Here is a 10551-nt window from a genome sequence, read left to right on the forward strand (position 1 = left end):
TATATATATATATATATTACTCTTCCCATGCTGGAGAAATGAGAGCAGTTTTCATTGAAGACTCAGTAATTAAATTACCTGACATGTATGTGCATGTTTGCCCCAAAGTCTGATGGGATGGAGAAATTGGAGGAAAAATATTGTAACATGACCATGCCTTGGGTAGAGATACATTCTCTCTCTCTTTGTCTCTCTTTCTCTGCTGAATGCACACAGCTCTGGCAATAAAAAGAAGAAAAGAAGAAAAGAAAAGAAACAAGAAAAGAAAAGAGAAGAGAAAAGAAAAGGAAAGGAAAGGAAAGGAAAGGAAAAGAAAGGAAAGGAAAGGAAAGGAAAGAAAAAAGAAAAGAAAAAAAAAGTCATGAAACCCATGGATAACATTTACAATGACACCATGTTACAAAGCATCCACACAAACTTGAAAATACAGGGAGTAAAGAGAAACCACCAGTCACAGACCTGCATTATAGCAACAGAAGAGGGAAAATACAGTTGTAAAGTTATAAAAGGCACCCCAAAATACATGTCCCACTAACAGTTCTGGCCCAGCCATGGTGGTTCTGGTGATAAATGACCCCTGTGCGATGCTAAGGTGGCCTGACAGGCCAGGTTCAGATCCCAGTAGACCTGAGCATGCCAGGCATCCCATGTGTGCCTGTGGTTCTGACTGACTGGGGGATTGGGAGGAGGATTATGGTATGACCCTGTTAGGGGTACCAATCTCTCTGTGTCTCATGAAAGTAAATAAACTTCAAACAAACAAACAAACAAAGTAAAAAGTATTGAAGCCAAATATCTTGCAAAGTTATTTCTTTTCTTTTTTCTTTTTTTTTTTTTACATAAATTAACCCATTTATTGTAGGCTAGTGATATTCCAAATGTCTATGGAGCTTCTACTGGTCTTTCGATTCCTTCAGTCTTTGAAAGCAGAATTTACTGTGACAGCCGAAGTGGTGTTGTAGGTCCAGGCACCACCAGCTACTGTTTTCATGCAGGAACCATAGTGCCAGATCCTCACAGCCCATCTCTTCATCTTAGTTTTGCCACAGAAGGAGCAGGTGTACTTGGCGTGCTGGCTGATTTCAGTTTTCTTCACCATTTTCCGGAGGGAGGCACCATAGCGGGTCCCGTATTTACCGATGATGCCGACCTTCTTGGTGTGTTTAGCCATACCGCCGCCACCTAGGTCCGAGCCCAGAGAGCTGGAAAGTTATTTCTAAGAAAAAAGAGAAAAGCAGTGAAATAACATCCTTATCCAGAAAAACAAGCACACAGAACAAATCAGAACTATAACCTTGTTTACAAAAAAAGGTAAAGTAACGTTAAGTAAATGATGCAACAGGCCCAGCCATGCTGGCCCACGGGTAAAGTGTGCTCTCCTTAATGGCACGATGGTATGTGCTTGTAGTCCCAGCTACTTGGGAGACTGAGGCACCAGAGCAAGACATGTCTCCAAAGGAGAAGAAAGGAAAAGAAAAAAAGAGGAAAGAAAGGGAAAGAAAATGATATAAGACATGAATGAAAACATTAATCAAAATTTTGGGGAACCAGCAGTTAGCGTAATGGCTATGTCGCTGGACTCCCACGTAGTCGACCGCGGTTCGTGTCCCGGACCCGGTGGCTTAAAAAACTCACGCCGGGCACGTGTGCGTGCGTGCCCAAGATCCCAAGAGGAGAATGGAGGAGAAGGGATTGCGGCGTGACCATCCCCCCTGGGGGGTGATTTCTCGCTTTCTGTCTCTATGTCTCTCTCTGTCTGTCTGGTGAGCGCACACGCCCTACAGTGAAAATCTCTCCAAAAAAAAAAAATTTTAAAAACTCATACATGAAGTGGCAGAACTTAAGGGACTATTAGAAATTTTAAAAAAATTTAAAAATGAAACAAAACTGGAAGAAACAGAAGAGCAAACAAAATTAAAAACATATATAAAGAGTAATAGAAGAGGAAAAGGAGTAACTTTTAAGAAATCGATATTTATCTTCTATCAATATTATTTCCACTTTGCACAGGAGCCAATGGAGGGACAGCTTAAGACCACTCAGAGGTTGTTCCTACCCATTCGGTGGCCTGATCAGTGGGAACAGACCAGACTGACAGACCAGACTGATGGACCAGTCTTCAGTAGCAGCTGAGCAGTCCAGTCTGTAGCAGGGAACTGCTGGATAGGCACAGAGGTCACCTGCCGGCCTTCAGACAGTCTGCAACCTCAGACTAACAGTAAAGTCAGGAACTGGAGTAGTCCATTCCTTCTGAAATTCCAAGAAAGAAACATATTTTAAAATAAATAATAAGTAACAAAGAGTTCCAACCTCTGTGGTGCAGCTGGTGGCATACTGTTCTGCAGAGCTAGAAGCCACGTGTCAACCACAGTTAAGTCCCAGGCCTGGCCAACTAGAAAACATACCAGGAACCTGTATATGCCCAGGTCTTATTGGACTAGAGGTCTGGAGGAAGAGGATTATGACTTGACCAAGCCCAAAGAGCATGCTTCTCTCTCTTTCTCTCTCTTAGGTGTGTGCGTGTATTCTATCATGAATGAATAAATACATAAAGAAATAATATTTTAAAAATAAAATAAAATAAAAGAGGTCTAGCCTCAAAGCCTAGTGATTAAAGGAACTGAATCCCCTATGGCCAATTACAGTTTAAATCCTGGCCCCTTTGTCTTGAGGAAAACAAAAACAAAAACATGCCAGGAGTGTGTGCATACATGCCCCAAGTCCCAACAGGATGTTGAAATTGAGGAGAAGGAATTTCAACATTACCACAACTTATTGAGGGCTGCCTTCTCCCTCTCCCTCTCTGTGTCTCTGTTCTGTCTCTCTCTGTCAAGCACACATGGCCTCGTCAAATTGAAAAATAATTTATGGGGCCATCAGTGGCATGGTGGTTAAGGGCACTGGACTCCCACATGGTCAACCATGGTTGAATTCCCTGACCTGGCAGTTTGCTTTCTTTTAAAAATAATAATTTACAATTTTTTTTAAAAAAAGAGATAACAAAACTTTTTAAAGTGTCAAATATTAAACAGAAAAATAAGAGTCAACCACAGAGAACCAGAATCCTGAAGGATAAAAGCAAACCAAAGGAACAAAACAAATACTAAAAACTATAATCCTGGGACCAGCAGTTGGCGTAATGGTTATGTCACTGGACTCCCACGTAGTTGACCGTGGTTTGAGTCCTGGACCCAGTGGCTTAAACTCACGCCACATGCGTGTGCATGCATGCCCAAGATCCCAAGAGGAGAATGGAGGAGAAGGGATTGCAGTGTGGCAATCCCTTCGGCGGGGGGAGGGGTGGTTTCTCGATTTCTGTCTCTCTGTCTCTCTCTGTCTTTCTGGTAAGTGCATGCACCCTATAGCAAAAACCTCTCAAACAAAACAAACAACAACAACAAAAAACAAAACCTATAATCTTAAATTTTTAAAAATATGAAATTACATGTTGAAAAAATACAGTATATAGCTGAGAAAACTAATCGAGAACAACCAAATACCCAGATATATTTCTACTAAAATGAATGAGCTTTAAAAAAATGGAAAAATTCCATTGGCTATCAAGGCAAAACCAGTATGTGATTATAAGGAGAAGTAAATTAGATTTTTTTTTAAAGAGATTTTTTGCTGTAGGGCACGTGCACTCGCCAGAGAGACAGAGAGATAGAAAGTGAGAAATCACCCCTTGGGTGATGGCCATGCCACAATTCCTTCTCCTCCAATCTCCTCTCGGAATTTTGGGCACACACACACGTGCCCCATGTGAGCTGTAAGCTGCCAGGTCCAAGACTCAAACCATGGTTGACTACGTGGGAGTCCAGCAAGGTAACCATTATGCCATCTATTGGTCCCAGTAAATTAGATTTTTACATTTTTAAATTTTTATTTATTTATTAATTTTGATAGCAATACTTTATGCCAGAAGAAAATGGAATAATATAGTTGAGACTGAAGGTATAAAATGTGAACCCACATTAAATGATTCAACTATAAAAGGCATAGGACAAGTCTTTAAGATGCAAAAACTCAGAGAATATTATTTTCATTAGCCTTATCTGAAGAATCTATTAGTAAACATGTTTCAGATAACTTAAATGATTACAGAAATATCAATATAAAGGCTGATGGTATGCCTTAAAGACATAATTACCTGCATGAGAGTTAAGAGAGAGCAGAACATACAGTGGCTATGTTCTCACCTAATGCAGATACAGAACAGCTATGAGAAATGGGGCGAGAAACGGAAGAACATATGCAAAAATATTTTAAGCTGTTCTTTGTTGGTGGTGATAATTTGTGTATTGTTATTCTGAGCTTTTCATGTGTGTAAGAGGAATAAAGTAAATGAGTAATTATGAGATAGTCTAATTCCATCTGCCGTGGTTTGAATGTTAGTGTCACCCCAAAATTATGTGTTGAAGTCTTAGCTCCAAGGTGATGGTATTAGGATGTGCAGGCTCTTAGGAGGTGGTTAGGTCATGACAAGGAACCCTCAGGAATGGGATTGCTACCCTTATAAAACAGGTCCAAGGGATCCTACTCACCCTTTCCATCTCATGAGGACATGGTGAGGAGGAGCCATCTATGAACCAGGAAACAGGCCCTCAAGAGAATCTACCTGTTCTTTGATCCTGGACTCCCTGGCCTCTAGAACTGAGAAATAAATTTCTGTTTTATAAGTAACCCATTGTAAGATATTTTGTTTAGTGGCATGAATGGATTAAAACACTATCATCTACTATTTGGGGAGAATAGATAATCAAGTCGATATGGAGGGGAAAAGATTTAGGTGTAGTATAAAAAAGGTGTGTGTGCGCATTCACAAAATCCTGAGAGGAGAATGGAGGAGAAGGGACTGTGGCAAGGCCATTCCCACTGGGCATAATTTCTTATGATCTCTCTTTCTGCCTCTGCCTCTCTCTGATGAGCACACATGCCCTACAGCAAATAACTAAGAAAGAAAAAAAAAAAGGCTAAGTTTAAACCTCATAATCCTGACTTAGTATTGAAAATATAAGTATGATCATTAGGTATTTTTTCTGTAAAATTATATCTACATGTATACTTACCAGTAGATTTCCTGGCTGTGCAACTGAAAAGTCTCAGAAACAATAACTAATCCAGTAGCATTAAGCATTACCGTCAGATTTGAAATCATATTTCCCACTAAGAGAAATCACAATTTTAGAAACATGACTGATTTCCTATTTGTGGCAGGAAGTTTGCAAGTGAATCTGGAACATCTGATGTTGGATATCAAGGAAATTAGCAAAAATTACTAAGATATTTTAAATAGCAAAAAATGCAGAAGCCAACTTGAAGAGAACTCTCCCAGTCAGTAGGACAATTTGAGCTTAAAAAAAGAATAATTGCTATTTATTGAAGCCTTATCAAGTATGTTAAAAATCCATGAGTTCATTATAGCACTTTTTAGAATTATTTAATTTTAGTCATTATTATTATCTTTTTTTTTTTTTTAATTTGACCAGAGAGAGAGAAAGAGAGAAAGAGAGAAAGGCAAAGTGAGAAAGCAAGCTGCCAGGTCTGAGAGCACTTACCCACCACACCACCTATCTGCCCTCATTTAACATTAAAAAAAAAAAAGATTTAGGCGCCAGCAGGTGGCGTGGTGGTTAAGGTACTGGACTCTCACATGGCTGACTGTGGTTGTGGTTTGAGCCCCAGACCCAGAAGTTTCAAAATCATGCCTGGAGTGTGTGTGGTGTGTGTGTCTGTGTGTCTGTGTGTATGTATGTGCCCAAAATCCCAAGTGGAAACTGGCTGTGGAGGGATTCTGGTGTGGCCATCTCCCTGGTCGGGGAGTTGGGGGGAGAGAAGGGGAGGCATTTCTCACTTTCCTTCTCTCTGTCTCTCTCTCCCCAGGTGTGCTCTATGGCAAACACCTAAACAAACAAACAGAATAATTCAACTTCAGAAAAGAATGTAGAACCAATTCAGTAATTCAGTATCTTGAAAACTAGGAAGGAAGTGGAGAAACCAACCAAAACATTGCCTTTTCTACATAAACTGTATCACTGGGTGGCCAAATGCTAGATGACAAGATGTTTCTCATTGTAAAAGTATTCCACCTAGTAAGTAAAAAAGAAGTAATGCAATTTGAGAGTCACCATCTTGCAAATACCAATGAATCTATGGATCTTGACCTCAACAGTTACTATTATCCCGAAAAGAGTCAGACAATATATGCACCCTGATGAAAGCGTGCATAATCCATAGTCTCACCTAAAGAAATAAAGCCACGTCTGATGAACCCTTTGAATCCAGTTGTCAATTTGCAGGAAACACAGAGGATAGATGAACACACCAAACTGCAGAATAAGTATAAAAACAGTAAAATCCAACTGTGGGCAACTCTATAAATCAAATGATTCAGCTCTCCAATAGATAAATCATAAGGAAAAAAAAAAAAAACAGTGAAAGGATGAATGCATAGCTAGTAGGAGACTTAAAAGACATCCAGAAAGATCTTTTGTAATGGCCATAGGGCATGTGTGTACACCAAAGCAAGAGGGAAAAAACAACCTCTCAATGGGACATGGTCACACTGCAAACCCTTCTGTCCTGTCATGACTTTTGCCACACACACACACACACACACACACACACGACTGGTGTTTCTCAAACCATGGGGACTGGGACTCAAACCATGATTGACCATGTGGAATCCCACTTTCTTAACCATCAGGCTATGGGCCAGCCCCTGAAAATGATTTGTCATGGAAAAAATATAGTTACTATAGATGTATGCTTAGTTCATATGACTATAAAGAAACACATGGAAGTGATCACTATAAATATCAGGAGGGGCTCATCCATGGTAGCACAGTTGATAGAGAGTCACTGCATGAAGCAGGAGCCATGCAGAAGGCCAGATTTGGTGGATGTGGACCTGAATCTGCCAGGTACCCCTGTGCATACTTGTGATTCTGGCTAGTTGCCTGGGAGCCTGAGGGGCGGGGGGGCAGGGGAGGACCATGGCAGGGTGAGATACTGTCGAATTTTATTTATTTATTTCTGAAAATAAAATATAAAATAAAATAAAACATTAAAAAAATCAGAAGTTTTCATACTTTTGGAGGAGGGAAAACTTTGACATTGGGACAAGACACTGGAGGGTTTTTTGAGCATCTGGGAAATTCTATTTCTGAACTCAGATATTGGCTATATGTTTGTCATACAATATATCCATTAGCATATATAATTTGTATGACTTTCTAAAGCTATTTTATTTCACGATAGCTATAAAGATTAAAAGTAATAAAAAATCTACTTAACATATCAAATAACTACCATGACATGGAAATTTCAGTAAGATTTTCTTGTATTACTCAAGAGTAAAAGCATTGAAAAGTACCTGCAATATATCCATTAATGATTATATTTGGCAAAAAGCGGTAACAAACCAGGTAAAATAGTGAAATGAAAGGCAAAAAAGAGTAAATAACCTCTAAGTTCTAAAATGAATCAAAGAAATATTGGTGAGTTTAGGTGAGCTCTTTTCTCTAAAGTGGGCTTAGATTTTGCATGGAGGAATAAATCTTTCTAAAGTCCCCATTATTTGGAACATCTGGCCCTTTGAAATTTAGGGCATATAAATTTCCTTGGTTTATTCTAATTTTAAATAGCTTTAACTATTGTTGGGAGACATTAAGATTCTTAAATATTTAGATCTATTCTTTTAAATATCACTATTAGGCAATTTATTTTTAAGTGAAAAAGAGGGAGTGGTATTAGAATATCCAAATGTAAAGCTGTATGAACATGCATTTCCAAGGACACACCTGCAATGTGGTTAAGAGAGACAAATTCTAACTTGCAGAATGCATTCCTAAAAATGGAATCTGCTTCCTCCCGCTCTCCTTCTATTGCTCCTGTCTCAATGGCTTATCCTGCAAGCCATTCCAAGTGGCAGGTGACCTAGTTAACTGAACACTCTCACATTCAACTATCCAGATTAGTCACTGCTGATTCTACTCCACCCTTCCTTTTTTTCTGCCTTTTTCTACCATTCCTACTACCTTTCCCTTATTTTCTTCATTGCAACCCAACCTCCTTTGTTTAATTTTTCTTCTCATTTATTAGAAGAATAAATATTTGCTATTTGGGAAATTAAATGATTTATGTCAATATATTACACATTTGTCAATGTCAAGAATGATGAATAAAACATACTAAGTCACATAACATCATAATAAATACTTCATTGGTTTGTTGTTTTTGTTTTGTTTTACAAACAGTAAATCAAAAATTTATTTCACAGTTTGGTTGACTTTGTAATGCACCAAAAACTATAATGTTATAATCCCCTATTCTGTTTATCTCATGTTAGTGGTTGGAGTTTCTCCCAAATAATTTAGTTCACATTTAAAGTAGCCATACAGATTTTATTTAATGGACTTGAGTTATAACAATGAGCTATTTTATAGGCCAGTTCAGTGGCACAGTGATGCTGTTGCTTTGGAAATGCTGGATCCCACCTAGTGATTGTGGTTTGAATCCCCAGCCTGGTCAGCCTGAGCCATGTGGGGCAGGCATGCCAGCACCCAGGATCCTACTGGCTGGAGGACAGGAGGAAGGGGATCGGGTGTGACCAGATCCTATGGAGGGTATTCATCTCTCTCTGTCTCTTTCTTTCTTTCACTCTCACATGTGTGCATGTGCTCTATCACGAATAAGAAAAAAGTTTTTTAAAGAAATCAGTTTTATATACAGAAACTTATGTTCTTATTTTATCCTTAGACTAAGTGAAAAACTGACTAAAATGTTCTCATCTGTGTCTTTGTAATAAACATGTAAGTACATATTTACAGTGGAAATGTCTTCTGATAGAAAATACACACACAATGCATCTATTTTTGAAGATGATGTGATACATCATGTTCATCCAAACTTTAATTTTCTTTTTATACACATAACCCAAATAATTATTTTACTTGTATACTGCTTCATTCTGTATTTATATGTCCTTTAAGAAAGATCCCTTAATCCAATAGTAGGGAGTTTAAAAAGTTTTTCTACAATCATGTGCAACTTTTGTCCTTCATCTGTATTACAAATACTGATTAGATATACTTAATCTTTGTTGTTCATCTGCCAGGGGTAACTCTTGATTTATTTTAGGTGACATAAGTGCCATCTTTGCAGTATTTCATTGACTGCTTTTGTTCTGTCATAGTAAGCACATCACGACATGCAGTACTTGGGCCAGACATATGTTGAAAGTATGCCTCTTTTTCCACTTGATTGTTAAATTGTTTACACCAGCATTTTAAAAGTATTCCGGTAACCTATTGTACTATTCTTTGTTCTAGCACATAGGATGTCACTTGCATGTGAATTATTCTTGCCATAATATTGGCAGAATGATGCCCAAAATTAGGGTTTCAAAATAATATTAATCCTTCAACTTTAGGCTATTTTTCTAAAGCATTCTGCAGCTTTTACTTATTCTAGTGGTAGTCTCAGCAGTGGAGCCAGACAGGCATCCCTCATGTCAGAATTAATGCCTCTGCCTGCAGATCCATGGCCTTGGCTTTGCCCAAGGTTACTGTGCCCAGTCATAAAGTGTGAATGGCTCTGATCAGATGAATGACAGCTTCCTTGAGATGCTCCATGGGTGTGGTTATGGGCCTGGCTAAAGCACAGATACCAAGGAGGTTTACCCTCAGCTCTCCAGCTGAGACTGGTGTGAACATGTGTGTCTAATTCCAGAGGACCAATCAATCAAGCCACTGACTCCACAAACACACAGAAAAGCTATTACTATCAGAAAACGTCCATTAACTCCATAGAGAATTTCTATTTGACCATACCCCTAAGAGAAAAGTAGAATGGCTTTCTATTTACTTTTCAGGGCACTGAAACATCTTATGACCAAAGAAAAATAGTCAAAGAATGTGTGAAATCCATTTGAGATCAAACCCAGATTGTTGGTCAATATAACACAGAATAATTCCATAAAAGTGAAAAGCAGATTCAAGTATAAGATGTAAAAGATCTGCTTGGAATCATTCTCTTGCTTCATTGTTTAAGACACTTGTAGTTGGAAATTTTGTTACGTGTAACTGCAAACGTCCTAGCTAATACAAACCCTGATAATACATGTAGGTGCACTTCTTCACTCTATTGAGAAAAGACAATGTCCTTAAATCACAGCAAACATGTGGAATCAAGTGGGAGGAGTGGAAGTAACCAAAATGTACTAAATAATAATTATTATTTTATAGAATTTTACATGTTTTGCTTAGTGTAAGCAAAAGTATATTTCATTTTATGTAGATAGACTTTGTACTTGAAATATGATTAATAACATTAGCAAAAATTAGAAGTAAATTAGTTGAATTATTATATATTCCACTTTCCATGATCTATTTTAATGCATGACTAATCTAGAAATCATGATTTTGTTATAGAAACAGCTCAAAACAGATAAGCTCTCTTAAGTCTGTTTCCTTCATAAAATAAAAGATTAGGGTTATCTAGATTAAATGTCTTCTCAACAATTTCTTACACTTTCTTTGGAATTCCTGT

General features: G+C 38.2%; 1 long non-coding RNA gene across 1 annotated transcript in view; it reads right to left on the bottom strand.

The window, feature by feature from the left end:
• Window positions 1-6258: 6258 nt before the first annotated feature.
• Window positions 6259-10551, bottom strand: part of LOC102479271 (uncharacterized) — a 20503-nt gene continuing 16210 nt past the window's right edge. Inside the window, exon 4 of the long non-coding RNA XR_003549312.1 lies at window positions 6259-6329. This is a non-coding gene — a long non-coding RNA (uncharacterized LOC102479271). The remainder of the gene's footprint in view (window positions 6330-10551) is intronic.

The sequence above is a fragment of the Tupaia chinensis genome, unplaced genomic scaffold (genome assembly GCF_000334495.1).
Source record: "Tupaia chinensis unplaced genomic scaffold, TupChi_1.0 Scaffold000225_1, whole genome shotgun sequence".
Classification (NCBI taxonomy): Eukaryota; Metazoa; Chordata; class Mammalia; order Scandentia; family Tupaiidae; genus Tupaia; species Tupaia belangeri.